The following is a 20,955-nucleotide window of genomic DNA, read 5'->3' as shown; positions in this document are numbered from 1 at the left end:
GGGAATTCTCCAAAACTAAGATGGAGGATTTCTAAAGGCAGGGGTCACCTCAGCTCAGGACACCTTAGGGGCTGTCCTGACTGGTGGGTGACTCCTCCATGTTTTTCTCATTATCTCCTCTGGACTTGCTGCCAAAAGTGGGGGCTGTGTCCAGGGGGCGGGCATCTCCACTAGCTGGAGTGCCCTGGGGCATTGTAACACGAAGCCTGAGCCTTTGAGGCTCACTGCTGGGTGTTATAGTTCCTGCAGGGGGAGGTGTGAAGCACCTCAACCCAGTGCAGGCTTTGTTTCTGGCCTCAGAGAGCACAAAGGCTCTTACCCTAGGGGGTCAGAAACTCGTCTCAGTGGCAGGCTGGCACAGAACAGTCAGTCCTGCATTGAAGGATTGGGTAAAAAACAGGGGGAATCTTCTAAGATGCCCTCTGTGTGCATTTTTTAATAAATCCAACACTGGAATCAGTGTGGGTTTATTATTCTGAGAAGTTTGATACAAAACTTCCCAGTATTCAGTGTAGCCATTATGGAGCTGTGGAGTTTGTTTTTGACAAACTCCCAGACCATATAGTTAATATGGCCACACTGTACTTACAATGTCTAAGAATGGACTTAGACACTGTAGGGGCATATTGCTCATGCAGCTATGCCCTCGCCTGTTGTAGGAGGCTGGCCTGGCTTATAGTGGGTACCTTGTGGTACTTACACCCTGTGCCAGGTCCAGTTATCCCTTATTAGTAGAATAGAGGTGTTTCTAGCAGCTTAGGCTGATAGAGGTAGCTATGGCAAAGCAGCTTAGGCTGAACTAGGAGACATGCAAAGCTCCTACTATACCACTTATATCATATAGCACAATTTCAGAAGAAAACACAATACTCAGTTACTAAAAATAAAGGTACTTTATTATAGTGACAATATGCCAAAAGTATCTCAGAGAATACCCTCACTTAGGAGGTAAGTAATATACACAAGTTATATGTACACAAACCCAAAACAGGTAAGTAACAGTAAGAAAAGTAGTGCAAACAATGTAGAATCACAATAGGATGCAATAGGTGAACATAGGTCTAGGGGCAACACAAACCATATACTCCAAAAGTGGAATGCGAATCACGAAGGGACCCCCGACCTATGGGAGCTTGTAGACGGTCACTGGGACTGTAAGAAAACAGTCAGGGTGTCCAACATACCCCACCCCAAGACCCTGAAAAGTAGGAGTAAAGTTACCCTACTACCCCAGAAAGACACAATAGTCGTGATAGGGGATTCTACTAAAACCACAAGCACCAGCAAAACACTGAAGACGGATTCCTGGACCTGAGGACCTGTAAAGGAAGGGAACCAAGTCCAAGAGTCACGCAAGTGTCCAGTGGGGGGCAGGAGCCCAGGAAACCACGGATGAAGGTGCAAAAGGGCTGCCTCTGGGTGGAAGAAGCCGAAGATTCTGCAACAACGAGTTAGGAACTTCTCCTTTGGATGGAAGATGTCCCACTGCGTGCTGGATGTTGCAGAAGTGTTTCCAGGCAGAAATACCGCAAACAAGCCTTGCTAGCTGCAAGGGTCGCGGTGGAGGTTTTTGGGTGCTGCTGGGGAGTAGGAAGGACCAGGATTTCGCCCCTTGGAGGAGACAGGGGGGCGCTCAGCAACTCAGTGAGCCCCCGCAGAAGCAGGCAGCACCCGCAGAAGTACCAGAACAGGCACTTAGAAGATCTGTGAAGTCAGAGTCACAAAAGGAGGGTCCCACGACGTCGGAGTCCAACTCAGCGGGTTGAGCACTGCAGGACGGAGTGCTGGGGATCCAGGCTAGGCTGTGCACAAAGGAATCCTTGGAGAAGTGCACAGAAGCCGGAGCAGCTGCAGATCACGCAGTACACAGGTTTGCTGTCTGGCGTGGGGAGGCAAGGACTTACCTCCACCAAATTTGGACAGAAGGGCCACTGGACTATGGGAGACACTTGGACCCATTGCCTGTGTTCCAGGGACCACGCTCGTCAGGATGAGAGGGGACCCAGAGGGCTGGTGATGCAGTCTTTTGGTGCCTGCGTTAGCAGGGGGAAGATTCCGTCGACCCACGGGAGATTTCTTCTTGGCTTTCAGTGCAGGGTGAAGGCAGACAGCCCTCAGAGCATGCACCACCAGGAAACAGTCGAGAAACCCGGCAGGACGAGGCGCTACAATGTTGCTGGTAGTCGTCTTGCTACTTTGTTGCGGTTTTGCAGGCGTCCTGGCGCAGTCAGCGGTCGATCCTTGGCAGAAGTCGAAGAGGGAAGTGCAGAGGAACTCTGGTGAGTTCTTGCATTTGTTATCTGAGGAATAGCCCAGAGGAGAGACCCTAAATAGCCAGAAAAGGAGGTTTGGCTACTAAGAAAGGAGGCTTGGCTACTGAAAGAGGTAAGCACCTATCAGGAGGGGTCTCTGACGTCACCTGCTGGCACTGGTCATGCAGAGCAGTCCATTGTGCCCCAACACCTCTGAATCCAAGATGGCAGAGGTCTGGGACACACTGGAGGAGCTCTGGGCACCTCCCCCGGGAAGTGCAGGTCAGGGGAGTGGTCACTCCCCTTTCCATTGTCCAGTTTCGCGCCAGAGCAGGGCTGGGGCATCCCTGAACCAGTGTAGACTGCTTATGCAGAGATGGGCACCATCTGTGCCCATCAAAGCATTTCCAGAGGCTGGGGGAGGCTACTCCTCCCCAGCCCTTCACACCTATTTCCAAAGGGAGGAAATCCTTTGTTCTGCCTTCCTGGGACTGGCCTGCCCAGACCCCAGGGGGGGCAGAATCCTGTCTGAGGGGTTGGCAGCAGCTGCAGTGGAGACCCCGGAAAGGCAGTTTGGCAGTACCGGGTTCTGTGCTAGAGCCCCGGGGGATCATGGAATTGTCCCCCCAATAACAGAATGGTATTGGGGTGACAATTCCATGATCCTAGACATGTTACATGGCCATGTTCGGAGTTACCATTGCAACACTACATATAGGTAGTGACCTATATGTAGTGCACACGTGTAATGGTGTCCCCGCACTCACAAAGTTCAGGGAGGGAATTTGCCCAGAAAAATGTGGGGGCACCTTGGCTAGTGCCACGGTGCCCACACACTAAGTAACTTGGCACCTAACCTTCACCAAGTGGGGGTTAGACATATAGGTGACATATAAGATACTTATGTGCAGTGAAAATGGCTGTGAAATAACGTGGACGTTATTTCACTCAGGCTGCAGTGGCAGTCCTGTGTAAGAATTGTCTGAGCTCCCTATGGGTGGCATAAGAAATGCTGCAGCCTATAGGGATCTCCTGGAACCCCAATACCCTGGGTACCTAGGTACCATATACAAGGGAATTATAAGGGTGTTCCAGTGTGCCAATGAGAATTGGTGAAGATAGTCACTAGCCTGTAGTGACAATTGTGAAAAGCAGAGAGAGCATAAACACTGAGGGTCTGGTTAGCAGAGCCTCAGTGATACAGTTAGGCACCACACAGGGAACACATATAGGCCACAAACTTATGAGCACTGGGGTCCTGGCTAGCAGGATCCCAGTGACACATATCAAACATACTGACAACATAGGGTTTCCACTATTAGCACTGGGCCCTGGCTAGCAGGATCCCAGTGAGACAGTAAAAACACCCTGACATATGCTCACAAACAGGCCAAAAGTGGGGGTAACAAGGCTAGAAAGAGGCTACCTTCCTACACAACGCCCCCCCCCCCCAAACAAAGGACAATAAGGCTAACCTTGGCCAGTTGAGTCTTTATTGTCTAAATGGTGATAAGTAGAGAGTAGCTCTGCAATAGCTTGGTTACTCCCTTTGTCATCCACTATATGGTTACTTCCCTGTGGGGATGTAAACCACCCTGTTTGAAGTTTTTTAGCTAGCCAACAATTTGAAGTTATATTCTCAGAGTTCCTATTTAGTATGTTTAAGTTTAGAGCAGTGGGAATTGTCCACTGGACCTATATCAAGTGATGAGAATGCCAGACAAGGATGCTGTCTCAATAAAGCCATAGCTGGGCAAAAACATTGTCCATATGGCTGTAAGAGAGAACAGGGTTGCTGTTTCTCTTGAGTTGGAGCAGGGCAGGGCTACTGTCCTATAGGCTCCACACTAGGGCAGGGCTGCTGTCCTAAGTGATGTGAGGCAGTGCAGGGTTGCTGCACTAACGTTTCTGTGGGAGGGTGGGAGTGATGCTCCATATCAACTAAAGTGGTGCACTTATTCTCACCAATTTTAGTTATCCCACAGAGAGGTACTTCCACCTCAGGGAGTACAGCTGTGCCAGCTGATGTTTCCCTTGGTACAGGTGCCACCCCAGGAGAGGTTTCTTCCACCACAGGAATGGTATCCTGAATGGCAGGGTGGTTAGGGGATACTGTGATACCCTTTTTACCTGTTGATGGAGAGGGATCCTGAGTTTTCAGGCCTTTTTCTCTCCTTCGCTTTTTCATTTCAGCTGAAATGAGAGGAAGCAATTCCTCAGGGATACCCAGCATGGCTGCGTGGGTATTAAACTCTACCTCAGCCCAACCTGAGGCATCTAGGTCATTACCTAAGAGACAGTCTACAGGTAAGCTAGGTGATACTACCACCTGCTTAGGGCCAGTAACTCCACCCCAACTAAACTGAATTATAGCTAAGGGAAGGAACTTAGTGGAGTTATGGACATCAATAATCTTGTACTGTTGTCCAATGATGTGTTGTGCAGGAGACACTAGGTTTTCAATCACCAAAGTGATACTGGCACCTGTGTCCCTGTAGGCCGGAGCCTCAACACCATTTATTGAAACTGTCTGCCTGTACTTATCCATTGCAAGGGGCAAGCAGCCAGTGTGGCAAGGCCAATGCCACCAGGTGTGACAGAAACTGTCTTGGGACTGACTACCCCAGTTTCTATGATGGACCCATAAGTGAACCCAACTACACCCTTAACTTGACTGTTGCCAGCAGTCCCACCACTATTACCACTACTGCTAGGGGCACTAGAGTTTGATGTATTAGTGGTGGTAGGCTCAGGGGGTTTGCCTGGGCAAATTTATCCCCTGGCCTATGGCCTCTGTTTTTACACACAAAGCACCAAGGCTTTTTGATGTGTGTGGGTTGTGAAGAAGAGGAAGGGGATGATTTATCCCCATCCCATGAAGAGTGTTTAGGATTTGAAGAAGGATCTTTCGTTTTACCCTTTATCCCCATGCTTATCCTGAGATTTCTCACCATCATTCTTCTTGCCATCCTTGTCACCTCCTGTATGAACTTTTCTGTTCACTCTTGTTCTGACCCATTTGTCTGCCTTCTTTCCCAATTCTTGGGGAGAGGTCAGATCTGAGTCTACCAAGTACTGCTGCAACAAATCAGACACACAATTGTTAAGAATATGCTCTCTCAGGATCAGATTATACAGGCTTTCATAGATAGTCACCTTACTGCCAAGTAACCAACCCTCCAAGGCCTTCACTTAACAGTCAACAAAATCTGTCCAGTCTTGAGAGGACTATTTTCTGGTGTCTCTGAACTTAATCCCATATTGTTCAGTGGTTAAGCCAAATCCACCCAAGAGTGCATCCTTCAAAACTTTGTAATTATTGGCATCACTTTCTCTGACAGTAAGGAGCCTATCCCTACCCTTTCCAGTGAAAGATAGCCACAAGATAGCAGCCCACTGCCTTTGAGGGACCAACTGTACCATACAGGCCCTCTCAAGTGCAGCAAACCACTTGTTAATGTCATCCCCCTCCTTGTAAGGGGGGCACTATCTTATGGAGATTCCTGGAATCTTGCTCTCTAACAGGATTACTATCTGAAACACTGCTGCTGCCACCATGGGGACCTAACCCCATTCTCTGTCTCTCCCTCTCTATATCTAGGGATTCCCTGTCTAAGGCCAGCTGCTGCTGTTTAAGCTTCAGTCTGGTCTCTTCCAACCTCAGCTTTCTGAGTTCCCTTTCCATTAATTTATCCTCAGGGTGGGAGGCTTGGGAATGTTTGGACACAGAGGAGATTTGGGAATTGGCAGAGACCTGTCCCTAACTGGCTGGACCCTAGTAACCTGGCCTCTAGGAGTGAAAGATGCCCCACTAATGTGTGACCCTCTAACACTACCAGTGTCACTAGGTGGCTTGCTAGGGGGCAGGACTTTATAAGAACCCTCCCCAGCATCTTCAGGGAACTCCTCTGAGTCTGCCTGGGAAGCCTCCCCTTTTTCTACCCTCTCCTGAGATTGGCCAGACTGGTCCTGGTCATACTGTAAGAGCAGGTTAAAGAGAAACTCTTTTGTTGGCTTCTTACCTATACTTAAACCTCTATCCAGGCAGAGACCCCACAAACTCTTGTAGTTTAAACTTTCATAAGTTGCCTGAACAACTTTGGAAGTAGCCTCTACTGCAGACATGATAGAAAAAGGTTTAAGACAGAGAGAGAAAAAGTTTTAGAACTTTTGAAAGTACAGAGAAAAACTTTTTCAAACTTTTAGAAAACTTTTAAAAGTTTTCAGAACTTTTCAGAAACTTAGTAGTACGTTTTACAGCAGAAAAGTAAACTGTTTTGGTTAAGAGTACATATACTGAACTATTTGGTATAATATTTTCGCATGAAAAGCACCAAATGACAAAATGGTAAAGAAGTTACAAGTACTTATCCCACCGCTGCACCACCAATGTAGGAGGCTGGCCTGGCTTATAGTGGGTACCTTGTGGTACTTACACTCTGTGCCAGGTCCAGTTATCCCTTATTAGTAGAATAGAGGTGTTTCTAGCAGCTTAGGCTGATAGAAGGTAGCTATGGCAAAGCAGCTTAGGCTGAACTAGGAGACATGCAAAGCTCCTACTATACCAATTATATCATATAGCACAATATCATAAGAAAACACAATACTCAGAGTTACTAAACATAAAGGTACTTTATTTTAGTGACTGTAGGAAGTTGGCTCTGTATGTACTATTTCAAAGTAAGAAATAGCATGCACAGAGTCCAAGGGTTCCCTTTAGAGGTAAGATAGTGGCAAAAAGAGATAATTCTAATGCTCTATTTTGTGGTAGTGTGGTCGAGCAGTAGGCTTATCAGAGGGTAGTGTTAAGCATTTGTTGTATACCCACAGGCAATAAATGAGGAACACACACTCAAAGACAATTCCAGGCCAATAGGTTTTTATATACAAAAATATATTTTCTTAGTTTATTTTAAGAACCACAGGTTCAAGATTTACAAACAATACTTTAAATGAAAGGTATTTCGCTCAGGTATTTTAGGAACTTTGAATCATCACAATAGCATGTACAGTTTTGGTAAAAATGGCAATAAGCTTTTTTTAAAATGGACACTGCATAAATCAACAGTTCCTGGGGGAGATAAGTATTTGTTAGATTCACAGGTAAGTAAAGCACTTACAGGGTTCAAAGTTGGGTCCAAGGTAGCCCACCGTTGGGGGTTCAAGGCAACCCCAAAGTTACCACAGCAGCAGCTCAGGGCCGGTCAGGTTCAGAGGTCAAATTGGTGCCCAAAACACATAGGCTTCAATGGAACTCGGGGTGCCCCGGTTCCAGTCTGCCAGCAGGTAAGTACCCGCGACTTCGGAGGGCAGACCAGGGGAGTTTTGTAGGGCACCGGGGGGGACACAAGCAGGCACAGAAAGTACACCCCCAGCGGCACAGGGGCGACCGGGTGCAGAGTGCAAACAGGCGTCTGGTTCGCAATAGAGATCAATGGGGAGGCCCGGGGGTCTCTTCAGCGATGCAGGCAAGGGGGGGCTCCTCGGGGTAGCCACCACTTGGGCTAGGAAGAGGGCCGCCTGGGGGCTGCTCCTGCACTGGAGTTCGGATCCTTCAGGTCCTGGGGGCTGCGGGTGCAGTGTGTTTCCCAGGCGTCGGGTTCTTTGAAGCAGGCAGTCGCGGTCAGGGGGAGCCTCTGGATTCCCTCTGCAGGCGTCGCTGGGGGGGGTCAGGGGGATCAACTCTGGCTACTCACGGGCTCGCAGTCGCCGGGGAGTCCTCCCTGTAGTGTTGGTTTTCCGCAGTTCGAGCCGGGGGCGTCGGTGCAGAGTGGAAAGTCTCACGCTTCCGGCGGGAAACGTGTGGTCTTTAAAAGTTGCTTCTTTGTTGCAAAGTTGCAAGTTGGTTGAACAGGGCCGCTGTCCTCTGGAGTTTCTAGTTCCTTTTAGATGCAGGGTAGTCCTCTGAGGCTTCAGAGGTCGCTGGACCCTGGGGGACTCGTCGCTGTTGCAGTTTTTCTCGAAGTGGGGAGACAGGCTGGTAGGGCTGGGGCCAAAGCAGTTGGTGACCAGTCTTCTCTGCAGGGCTTCAGGTCAGCAGACCTTCTTCGTCTTCAGGTTGCAGGAATCTAGTTTCCTAGGTTCTGGGGAGCCCCTAAATACTTAATTTAGGGGTGTGTTTAGGTCTGGGAGGGCAGTAGCCAATGGCTACTGTCCTTGAGGGTGGCTACACCCTCTTTGTGCCTCCTCCCTGAGGGGAGGGGGGCACATCCCTATTCCTATTGGGGGAATCCTCCAAAATCAAGATGGAGGATTTCTAAAGGCAGGGGTCACCTCAGCTCAGGACACCTTAGGGGCTGTCCTGACTGGTAGGTGACTCCTCCTTGTTTTTCTCATTATCTCCCCTGGACTTGCAGCCAAAAGTGGGGGCTGTGTCCAGGGGGCGGGCATCTCCACTAGCTGGAGTGTCCTGGGGTGTTGTAACACGAAGCCTGAGCCTTTGAGGCTCACTGCTAGGTGTTACAGTTCCTGCAGTGGGAAGGTGTGAAGCACCTCCACCCAGTGCAGGCTTTGTTTCTGTCCTCAGAGAGCACAAATGCCCTCACCACATGGGGTCAGAAACTCGTCTCTTAGCAGCAGGCTGGCACAGACCTGTCAGTCCTGCACTGAACAATTGGGTAAAATACAGGGGGCATCCTCCACCGGCCCCTCAGTGTGAGGGGCCGGTGGAGGAGGGAAGGACACTACTTCTAGGGTCAGTCTTCATACTCCCCTCACTCACTCATCGTGGCCTCAGTGCTTCTAGGGTCAGTCTTCACACTCCCCTTGCTCACTCATCATGGCTTCAGTGCTTCTAGGGTCAGTCTTCACACTCCCCTCACTCATGGTGACCTCAGTGTGCTAGGGTCAGTCTTCACACTCCCCTCACTCACTCACGGTGGCCTCAGTGTGCTAGGGTCGGGGCGAGGTCAGGATGCCCCGTCAGTTGCCCTCCCAGTGCCACTGCCGCCCCCCAGACTATCTGAGACCCCATAAGGCAGTGGCCTGGTGGGCAGTATGGGGGGCCAGGGGGGCACTATGGGCAGGGGGCAGAGGGGCACTATGGGCAGGGGCAGAGGGGCACTATGGGCGGGGGCAGAGGGGCACTATGGGCGGGGGCAGAGGGGCACTATGGGCAGGGGGCAGAGGGGCACTATGGGCAGGGGGCAGAGGGGCACTATGGGCGGGGGCAGGGGGGCACTATGGGCGGGGGCAGGGGGGCAGAGGGGCACTATGGGCAGGGGGCAGAGGGGCACCATGGGCGGGGGCAGAGGGGCACTATGGCCGGGGGCAGGGGGGCAGAGGGGCACTATGGGCAGGGGCAGAGGGGCACTATGGGCGGGGGCAGAGGGGCACTATGGGCGGGGGCAGAGGGGCACTATGGGCAGGGGGCAGAGGGGCACTATGGGCAGGGGGCAGAGGGGCACTATGGGCGGGGGCAGGGGGGCAGAGGGGCACTATGGGCAGGGGGCAGAGGGGCACCATGGGCGGGGGCAGAGGGGCACTATGGGCGGGGGCAGGGGGGCAGAGGGGCACTATGGGCAGGGGCAGAGGGGCACTATGGGCAGGGGGCAGAGGGGCACTATGGGCAGGGGGCAGAGGGGCACTATGGGCAGGGGGCAGAGGGGCACTATGGGCGGGGGCAGGGGGGCAGAGGGGCACTATGGGCAGGGGCAGAGGGGCACTATGGGCGGGGGCAGAGGGGCACTATGGGCGGGGGCAGAGGCCCTCCAACAGCCCTAGCTGCCCCCGGGCACTGCCCACCGCCCGCTCTGCCAGGCCGACCCCGGCGAGTAGCGCCTCGTGGCGCGCACAAGTTGGCGCTAAGTTGGGGCGCGCGCTTCCCGCGGCCGCCGCCAGGGGGCGCTCCCCGCCCGAGGATGAACCTCCGCTCGGCCCCATCCCGCAGGAGCAGAGTTTCCGCTTCTGGGGGCGGCGGGAGGAGGCAAGTTCCGGGCCCCTCCCTCTGTGTCCGGCCTGCGGCGGAGGAGGACGGGTCCCCCATCTCTGGAGCCCCCCAGACCCGGCGGGAGCCCGGAGGTGTCTGACCGGTAGGAGCTGTGAGCGTCTTGTGCTGTGTGTGTACAAAGGGACTGTATAATCCTGGGGGATCCCTGCTAGGACCGAGCAGAGCCCCCCCCCCCCATCTTCAGACCCCGCCAGGAGCCCCCCAGATCCAGCAGGAGGAGGCGAGAGCCTGGAGGTGTCTGACCGGTAGGAGCTGTGAGCGTCTTGTGCTGTGTGTGTACAAAGGGACTGTATAATCCTGGGGGATCCCTGCTAGGACCGAGCAGAGCCCCCCCCCCCCATCTTCAGACCCCGCCAGTAGCCCCCCAGATCCAGCAGGAGGAGGCGAGAGCCTGGAGGTGTCTGACCGGTAGGAGCTGTGAGCGTCTTGTGCTGTGTGTGTACAAAGGGACTGTATAATCCTGGGGGGATCCCTGCTAGGACCGAGCAGAGCCCCCCCCATCTTCAGACCCCGCCAGGAGCCCCCCAGATCCAGCAGGAGGAGGCGAGAGCCTGGAGGTGTCTGACCGGTAGGAGCTGTGAGCGTCTTGTGCTGTTTGTGTACAAAGGGACTGTATAATCCTGGGGGATCCCTGCTAGGACCGAGCAGAGCCCCCCCCCCCCATCTTCAGACCCCGCCAGGAGCCCCCCAGATCCAGCAGGAGGAGGCGAGAGCCTGGAGGTGTCTGACCGGTAGGAGCTGTGAGCGTCTTGTGCTGTGTGTGTACAAAGGGACTGTATAATCCTGGGGGGATCCCTGCTAGGACCGAGCAGAGCCCCCCCCATCTTCAGACCCCGCCAGGAGCCCCCCAGATCCAGCAGGAGGAGGCGAGAGCCTGGAGGTGTCTGACCGGTAGGAGCTGTGAGCGTCTTGTGCTGTGTGTGTACAAAGGGACTGTATAATCCTGGGGGGATCCCTGCTAGGACCGAGCAGAGCCCCCCCCCCATCTTCAGACCCCGCCAGGAGCCCCCCAGATCCAGCAGGAGGAGGCGAGAGCCTGGAGGTGTCTGACCGGTAGGAGCTGTGAGCGTCTTGTGCTGTGTGTGTACAAAGGGACTGTATAATCCTGGGGGGATCCCTGCTAGGACCGAGCAGAGCCCCCCCCCCCCCCATCTTCAGACCCCGCCAGGAGCCCCCCAGATCCAGCAGGAGGAGGCGAGAGCCTGGAGGTGTCTGACCGGTAGGAGCTGTGAGCGTCTTGTGCTGTGTGTGTACAAAGGGACTGTATAATCCTGGGGGGATCCCTTCTAGGACCGAGCAGAGCCCCCCCCATCTTCAGACCCCGCCAGGAGCCCCCCAGATCCAGCAGGAGGAGGCGAGAGCCTGGAGGTGTCTGACCGGTAGGAGCTGTGAGCGTCTTGTGCTGTGTGTGTACAAAGGGACTGTATAATCCTGGGGGATCCCTGCTAGGACCGAGCAGAGCCCCCCCCCCCATCTTCAGACCCCGCCAGGAGCCCCCCAGATCCAGCAGGAGGAGGCGAGAGCCTGGAGGTGTCTGACCGGTAGGAGCTGTGAGCGTCTTGTGCTGTGTGTGTACAAAGGGACTGTATAATCCTGGGGGGATCCCTTCTAGGACCGAGCAGAGCCCCCCCCCCCATCTTCAGACCCCGCCAGGAGCCCCCCAGATCCAGCAGGAGGAGGCGAGAGCCTGGAGGTGTCTGACCGGTAGGAGCTGTGAGCGTCTTGTGCTGTGTGTGTACAAAGGGACTGTATAATCCTGGGGGGATCCCTGCTAGGACCGAGCAGAGCCCCCCCCCCCCCCATCTTCAGACCCCGCCAGGAGCCCCCCAGATCCAGCAGGAGGAGGCGAGAGCCTGGAGGTGTCTGACCGGTAGGAGCTGTGAGCGTCTTGTGCTGTGTGTGTACAAAGGGACTGTATAATCCTGGGGGGATCCCTGCTAGGACCGAGCAGAGCCCCCCCCCCATCTTCAGACCCCGCCAGGAGCCCCCCAGATCCAGCAGGAGGAGGCGAGAGCCTGGAGGTGTCTGACCGGTAGGAGCTGTGAGCGTCTTGTGCTGTTTGTGTACAAAGGGACTGTATAATCCTGGGGGGATCCCTGCTAGGACCGAGCAGAGCCCCCCCCCATCTTCAGACCCCGCCAGGAGCCCCCCAGATCCAGCAGGAGGAGGCGAGAGCCTGGAGGTGTCTGACCGGTAGGAGCTGTGAGCGTCTTGTGCTGTGTGTGTACAAAGGGACTGTATAATCCTGGGGGGATCCCTGCTAGGACCGAGCAGAGCCCCCCCCCCATCTTCAGACCCCGCCAGGAGCCCCCCAGATCCAGCAGGAGGAGGCGAGAGCCTGGAGGTGTCTGACCGGTAGGAGCTGTGAGCGTCTTGTGCTGTGTGTGTACAAAGGGACTGTATAATCCTGGGGGGATCCCTGCTAGGACCGAGCAGAGCCCTCCCATCTTCAGACCCCGCCAGGAGCCCCCCAGATCCAGCAGGAGGAGGCGAGAGCCTGGAGGTGTCTGACCGGTGGGAGCTGTGAGCATCTTGTGCTGTGTCTACAAATGCACTGAATAATCCTGGGGGGATCCCTGCTAGGGCTGAGCTGTGCCCTCCCCCACCATCTTCAGACCCCCCCCCTCCCCCGCGCGCGCCTCCCAGCAGCCCCCCAGACCAAACCTGGAGGTGTCTGACCAGTAGGAGCTGTGGGCATCTTGTGCTCTGTCTGTACCAAAAGACGGGACAATCCTAGGGGGGAAGGGCACCCATCTCTAGCTCCCCTCCCTCCAGGGCCCCCCCAGGAGGAGGCGGGAGAGAGACTGTAGGTGTCTGCTCAGGTAGGAGCTGTGAGCATTTTGTGCGTTGTCTGTCCCAAGAGACGGGACAATACTAGGGGGGAGGGCGGCGCTGGGGCCCCCCAATCTCTAGCCCCCCCGCCAAGTGCCCCCCAGGAGGAGGAGGAGGGAGACTGGAGGTGTCTGCTCAGGTAGGAGCTGTGAGCATCTTGTTTGGTGTCTGTTCCAAGAGACGGAACAATCCTGGGGGGTCCCTGCTAGGGCTGAACTAGGCTCTGGTACCGAGGCTGGGGGTGTACCACCAGCCCCTTATTTCTTACTCCACGTGAATCCCCGTCAGTCCGTTCATTACCGCACGGTATTCACACCTGCCAGGTTTCCCACTCCAGGCCTGATGTGCTGCTCCAGTCCAGGTTTCCTATGAATTCTGGGACTTGTCATCTTGTTTAGTTCATTATAAATTAGGACCACAAATCCCAGAATTCAAAAGGAAACCCCCTGGACTGGAGCAGCACATCAAAGCTGGCCTGGCACACCTGGCAGGGCTGGTATCCAGCCGATCCTAGGTGCCCTGCAGACACCGGGCAGTAACTGCAGTCACACTTGTAGGAAAGTGCCCTGTTTTTGGCATGGGTACCCCCACTTTTTGCCTGCTGTCAGTGTGTTTTGACTGTGTTCACTGGGATCCTGCTAACCAGGACCCCGGTGACTGTGCTCTCTCCCTCTGACTCGAGGCGTTGGGGCACCAGGGGTCCCCATGGGCTGCAGCATGTATTGTGGCACCCATGGGAGCCCATGCAAACTGTGTCTGCAGGCCTGCCATGCAGCCTGCGTGACAAGGGGCATGCACGCTTTCACCACAGGTCTCTGCACCAGGGCACTGTAAGTCACCCCTCTGGCAGGCCCTCCTAGCCCAGAGGGCAGGGTACAGGTTCCTGTGAATGAGCAGAGCTGACCCCACGAACTGTAGCTCAGTTTTCCTGTACTTGGTAAGTGAGGCAACGCCATTTTACACGTGTGCTGGACATATGTCACTACCTATGTCCAACTGTACAGTGGTAACTCCTAACCTGGGCAGGTTTGGTATCAGACATGTCGGAAACATACCCCAATACTGTTGCCAGTATTGGTTGTATGATTCCGTGCACTCTGGGGGCTCCTTAGGGGAACCCCCAGCTTTGCTCCTACCAGTTTGCAGGGTTTTCCCGGGCAGCCCACTCTGGTGCCATCCTACAGATGGGTTTCCACCCTCCTGCTGCTTGAACAGCTCAAGCCCACGAAGCCGAACAAAGGATTTCCTTTGGGAGAGGGCGGGTAACACCCTCTCCCTTTGGAAATAGGCGTTAGATGGCTTCTGAGGGTTTGCTCCCCAAGCCACTGGTATGCTTTGAAGGGAGAGTTGGTGCCCACCCTGCACAGACCTGTTTGCACCAGTCAAGGGACCCCTGGTCCTTGCTCTGGTACGAAAAAGGACAATAGAAAGGGGAGTGACCACTCCCCTGTCCATCACCACCCTGGGGTGGTGCCCAGAGCTCCTCCAGGTGGCCTCTTGATTCTGCCATCTTGAATCTAAGATGGGCAGATGCTCCTGAGAGCATCTGAGAAGCTAGGTCAGGCAGGTGACATGACACCCCCCTCCTAATAGGTGGTCCCCCTGCTAGGTGACCAATCCCCCTTTTAGGGCTATATAGGGTCTCCCTCGTGGGTGGGTTATCAGATTAAACGTGCAAGATTCCAGCAGGACTCCTCTGCAACATTTACTTTGACTTCCGGCCACTGGAACCTCAACTGGACTTCCCAGGAGCCTACAATCTGGAGCTCCAGCACGACTTCGCTCTGCAACATTGTTTCTCCGGCTCCTTCCGGCAACTGCAACATTTCCCCGGCTGTGCATCCTCTGAGGGTGGCACGACGTCAGCTGCGCCAAGAAGCAAGAAGGAATCTCCCTGGGAGTGAAGGAGTCACTCCTTTGCATCCGCAGGCACCAACTCCATCGCCGGCCGCGTGGATCCTCTCTCCTGCAACTCTGCATGGATCCTGCAACACAGGTGGTGGTCTGGACTGGTCCCCTCAGTCCTCTTTACCAGCTGTCCAACTTGGGAAGTGGTGAGTCTTTGCCTTTCCTTGCAGGACAGTACCCCTGTGCTCCGCGACCCTTGCAGCTACTAAGGCTTGTTGGTTCTTCTTCCAAGGGATATTTAAGCTCCGTGTTACCCCGCCCTTCAGCACTCTCTTCTCTGTGTGTGTGGTCTCCTGCCTGCTGCTCCAGCGACGTGGGACTCCCTTCCAGGTGTGATAAGTGGGCCTCAGTGCGACTCCTGTGCCTGCTGCGACTCCTGTGCCTGCTGCCTATGGGGGCTGCATCCTCGACTTCTGGCTCTCTTCACTGCTGAGGGTCGCCTGGGACTCTCCTCCTTGGGTTGTCCCCTCTGACCTCCCTGGCCCCCAGCAGCCCTGCAACCGGTTTTTTTGCAACTCTTGCCTTTGCCAAGGTTTGGTGGTTTTTCCACACCACTGATGGACTGCAACTTTTCTTCTGATGTGGGACATCGACTACATCACTTCTGGAACTCTTCTCCTGCTCCTGTGCTGCATAGCCGACCCCTGGTCTTCACCGTCGACCTGGTCCTGCACCTCCAGGAGGGTGGGTAGTGGCTCCTGCCCCAACCGGACGCTCCAACTCAAACTGGACTTGGTCCCCTTGATCTGCTGGTCCTCTTCTGTCAGGATCCATCTCTGTTTCTTCCAGTCTTGCTTCGGTCTTGCACAGTCCTTTTACAAAGTTTCTCTGCAGGTTTGGGAAAAACCAGGCACTTACCTCTTCTGGTCACTGGGAGGGCACTCTGGTACTTGGCTTTTGGGGTTCCTAGTTCCTCCAGCTCCCCTCTACAGATTCCGCTTCCTTGGGTGTGGACCTGCTTTTCGCATTCCACTTACTAATATATGGTTTGGTCTCCCCCTAGGGTCTCTCTTATTTTTCTGTTATTTCACTGTTTTCTATTGCTTTCTATGCCCATTCCTGATTACTGATGTGTATGTAATAGTGTGTTTGCTCACCTGCTAGTAGAGTATTGCCTATATAGTATCTAGGTATTTGTGTTACCAAAATAAAGTACCTTTATTTTTGTAACACTGAGTATTTTCTTTCATCTGTGTGAGTGCTGTGTGACTACAGTGGTATTGCATGAGCTTTGCATGTCTCCTAGATAAGCCAAAGCTGCTCAGCTACAGCTGCCCCTAGACAGCCTGGCTTCTAGACACTGAACACACTATACTAATGAGGGCTAACTGGACCTGGTATAGGGTGATAGCAGCATAGGTGCTCACCACACTCTAGGACAGCTTCCTACAATGGTGCCCTGTAGACACCAGAGCGGTAACCTGCAGTCACAGTGTTACCGGTGCCTGTAGACACCGGGGCGGTAACCTGCAGTCAGCGTTACCAGGTGATAGTGCCCAGCAGACACTGGGGCGGTAACCTGCGGTCACAGTGTTACCAGGTGATGGTGCCCCGTTGGTGTTACCGGGTGAAGGTGCCCCGCAGACACTGGGGCGGTAACCTGCGGTCACAGTGTTACCAGGTGATGGTGCCCTGTAGACACTGGGGCGGTAACCTGCGGTCACAGTGTTACCAGGTGATGGTGCCCTGTAGACACCAGGGCGGTAACCTGCGGTCAGTGTTACCGGGTATGTATCTGGTATTTTATTCCATTTCTTTTTCCAGGTACAAGTAAGTGCCCGCGGACTGGTGCGGTAATACAGTGAGTGTCAAATTTGAGGCGTGGTACCCGGGCCACATTTTTAACCCTCTGAGGCCAGGTCCAGTGTTTGATGTGGGGCCATTTTAAAAATCTTTCATTGTTACACACAGGTTTGGGGGCAGTTTGGAGACACGTGGGACTGATTCCTGGCTGATCTCCATTGCCTTCTGCAGAGGGCCGTTGTTTGCTGTTAGTGACCTGCTCTGTGTGTGGTGGATGTATGTGGTGTGTTACAGACACCTTTTAAGGCCTGGGCAAAGTGGGCTCTGGCCCAGGGCGCCAGCCTTTCAGGGGCCCCTGATAGACCCAGCTCTGTTCTGCAAATAGTCCTGTCCTGATGACATTGAATAATTTCTAAAGAGCTGTGCTAAAAAAACTATTTCCCCTTCATTTATATGTAACGTGGATGATGTGTGAGAGGCTATTACAGATATTTTGCAAAAAAAGTGTTCAGGTTTCTTGCGACATTCATTGAAAAAATTCTCCATTTTAAATGAAAAGAGGGCCTCACATCTGACAAGTGGGAGGGGCCACAGAGATTATTTGCAGTAATGTTACTGAGCTGCTGCTGTGGTACAATATTGAAAACACACATCACTATCCCTGAATATTTGAAGTGAACACATTTAGAATTCGGACCAATGACCTGAGCAAAGGGGGCATGAAAGAGCTGAAACTGCATCATAAATTCAAAACTGTTCCGAACAGGGTCCCCAAAACCAGTAAGATACCCTTTGTGTCACACACCTCATGCTGCTGGAGGGCGGGCTTCATGCAGTCTTCACACACTTGGGGTTTGATGACAGGTTTTTGAATGAGGAGAGCAGTTGCATGGAGTCGAAGGAATTTTCACACCAGTGGTGGCATTTTTGCTGTTGCGATCACATGGCGACTCGGTGAACTAATCCATCCACTCCAGGATCCTGTGTTTGGTCCCATGGCCTCGGGTTCAAGTCCCAGCAGGTCCAATCAGCCTCCCGAAGTCGATGAACACCACTGAGGTGGGTATTACTTCCCATGTCCTTGACCCAGTAATTACTTTTGAGGTGGGTCGGTCTCAGCCAAGAGACAAAAACAGGAAGTAGAGCATAATGGTCCCCCACCTCACCCCTTGCGTCCTATCAGCTGTCTCCTGCTCACAATACTTTGTTTTTTTAGGTCCCAGCCTACCAGACGGCACAGCTGTCTGGTTTGCTAAAGGCATCTTGGGGGCATTCGGAAAGTTGACCTAGGAATGCATTCTGCCCGCACCTTCCAATGGCTTTCGTTTGTAACTCACATTTTCTTGCTCTCCATTTGTTGGCTTTATTTTTTTTGTAGGCTTAGACAGCTTGAGTGTGTAGTGAGTGCTCCCTTTCTGTAAACAGGGCTGTAAATCATATTATTATCTTGTCATTTGATTTGCATGCAAATTCCAAGGTCAAATGTCAGGCGTTGTCTTCTGAGAGAGCTTGGTGTTTACTTTTCTTTCTCTGACCTCAAAGTGAGAGGATTTACCTGTTATCCTACTGGATACTGGGGGTAGGAAAGAGGTTTTTTTTTCTAGCAAGCAACAACATTTAAATGAACTGTGTAAGTATTTCAGAATATTTTTTTTGTTATTTCTGAAGTGTGTTTGAAATAAATTCTTTAATTTGATCAAAACAAATCCTTACACTAGGTGATGCAATTTCCACACCTTTCAGCCTGTGCACTGTATAGTTTTATTAGTATAACTGTAAATCTGTCCAAATGTAATGGTCATTTCAATTGAAAATCAGTTGTCTGTAATGGCAGCGCGCTACCAAATCATGAATACTCCACTGTACACCGCTCCATTTTACTGTGCACCACTCCACTTTACAAAACTCCACACCACTGTACTCTGCACCACTCCACTCTACACCACCTCACACTGCACTTCTTTACTCTACCCTGTACCACTCCATGCCAATGCACTCTTCACCACTCTGCTCTACGCCAATGCACTCTTCACCACTCTGCTCTACGCCAATGCACTCTTCGCCACTGTAATCTACACCACTCCACTGTACACCACAGCACTCTACGCCACTTCACACTGCGCTTCTTTACTCTCCCTGTACCATTCTATGCCAAAGCACTTGTCACCACTCTGCTCTACGCCAATGCACTCTTAGCCACTGCACTCTACACTGCACCACGCCACTCTGCCACTTAACTCTACTCTGATCTACTCTACGCCACTGCACTCTACACCATTATACTATGCCACGCTATGTAACTGCACTCTACACTGCACCACGCCACTCTACGCCACTTCACTCTCCTCTGATCTACTCTACGCCACAGCACTCTACACCACTCTACACCATTATACTATGCCACACTATGTAACTGCACTCTACCCTGCAGCACGCCCCTCTACACCACTTCACTCTACTCTACGCCACTGCACTCTACACCACTCTACACCGTTATACTATGCCACGCTATGTAACTGCACTCTACCCTGCACCACGCCACTCTACACCACTTCACTCTACTCTGATCAACTCTACTCCACTGCACTCTACACCATTATACTATGCCACGCTATGTAACTGCACTCTACCCTGCACCACGCCACCCTACGCCGATCTACTCTACACCACTGCACTCTACACCACTCTACACCATTATACTATGCCACGCTATGTAACTGCACTCTACCCTGCACCACGCCACCCTACGCCGATCTACTCTACACCACTGCACTCTACACCACACTACACCATTATACTATGACACTCTGTGTAACTGCACTCTACCCTGCACTACGCCACTCTATGCCACTTCACTCTACTCTAACAATCTACTCTATGCCACTGTACTCCACTCGGTGCCACTCTACCCTGTGCCACTGCACTCTACACTACTCTACTGTTAACCACTGCACTCTACCCTGCACCACTCAACTCTACTCTGAAACAATCCACTCTGTGCCACTGCACTCCACTCTGTGCCACTGCACTCTACACTACTCTACTGTTGACTACACTCTACCCTGCACCACTGCACTTCACTCTACTCTGAAACAATCTAGGCTATGCCAGTGCAGACTGCGCCACTAGTCCATTCTATGCCACTCCACTCTGTCACTGATTCTGTGTCAATGCACTCTACACAACTGCACTGCCACTGCACTCTATGCCACTGCTCTCTATGCAACTCTACTCCACTGTACACCACTGCACTCTGACACTCTTCTCTACAACATTGAACTCTCCGCCACTGAACTTTATGGCACTCTACTCTGCATTGCTCTATTCTATGCTACTGCACTCTATGGCACTATATTCTACTCTGTGCCACTCCACTCTACTATGGATCACTCCAATCTACATCACTGTATTTTACGCCACTGAATTCAATGCCACTGCACTCTGAAACAATCTACTCCGCACCACTGCCCTTTACACCACTCTACCCTTAACCACTTCACTCCACACAACTGCACTCTGTCACCTGCACTCTACACCACTGCACTCGGACACTCTATTCTGCACCATTGCACTCTCTGCCTTTGAATTCTTCTCCGCTCTACGCTACTCCACTGTACGTCACTGCACTCCATGCCACTTGATTCTACTCTGCACCACTCTGCGTCACTGAATTCTACGACGCTGCATTGTACGCTGCTGAATTCAGTGTTAGAGCACTCTATGCCACTGCACTCTACACCAATGCGCTTAACTTTATGCTACCCCAGTGTATGCCACTGTGCGACTCCACAGTACGCCACTCGAATACACAACGCTCTCTGCCACTCCTCCCATTCCACTCTACGCCACTGATCAGCAGCCACCCTGGTGGACAACATGGCTAAAACACATTGGCAAAGCCAATAGCTCTTTCATAGGCGAGACCTACTGGCTCTGCCGATGCTTGTTTTTTTCTCCTACTGACAGGGGACGAGATCAGACCTCTGTCTTGGGAGTCACTTTGTGGCAGACACCAGGGAAGGAGGGGGTACAGCACACATGGGGGAGGGGCAGACTATAGCGCCTGCCCCTTTGTCCCTGGGAAAGAGCCCCCACGTGGTGTCGGGTAGAGAGAGGCCAGTAAGGTAGATGGTTGGAGGGCACCGACGCATGAATCTGAGGGGCTTTTGCTGGACGTGAGAAGAGCAGGATATTGATTTCCAAGCCCCCCAGAACGCTGGAGGTAATAGAGCATCTTTTGTGACTTTTTCTGGGGTTAACCCTTGTCAAAAA

General features: G+C 52.9%; 1 protein-coding gene across 5 annotated transcripts in view; it reads left to right on the top strand.

Moving 5' to 3' along the window:
• The first annotated feature begins 10,133 nt into the window (after nt 1–10,133).
• Nucleotides 10,134–20,955, top strand: part of LOC138296898 (uncharacterized) — a 49,054-nt gene continuing 38,232 nt past the window's right edge. For 2 of the 5 annotated variants that reach the window (XM_069236396.1, XM_069236400.1), the window contains exon 1: nt 10,134–10,282. The gene's annotated coding sequence lies outside the window, so the exon portion shown is untranslated. Of the gene's footprint in view, nt 10,283–12,372; nt 12,394–12,533; nt 12,556–12,600; nt 12,715–20,955 lie in introns of those variants that run through there. The other 3 variants (XM_069236399.1, XM_069236398.1, XM_069236397.1) reach the window with 3 other exon arrangements.

The sequence above is a fragment of the Pleurodeles waltl genome, chromosome 5, assembly GCF_031143425.1.
Source record: "Pleurodeles waltl isolate 20211129_DDA chromosome 5, aPleWal1.hap1.20221129, whole genome shotgun sequence".
NCBI classification, from domain to species: Eukaryota; Metazoa; Chordata; class Amphibia; order Caudata; family Salamandridae; genus Pleurodeles; species Pleurodeles waltl.
This window is presented reverse-complemented; position numbering and strand designations above follow the sequence as displayed.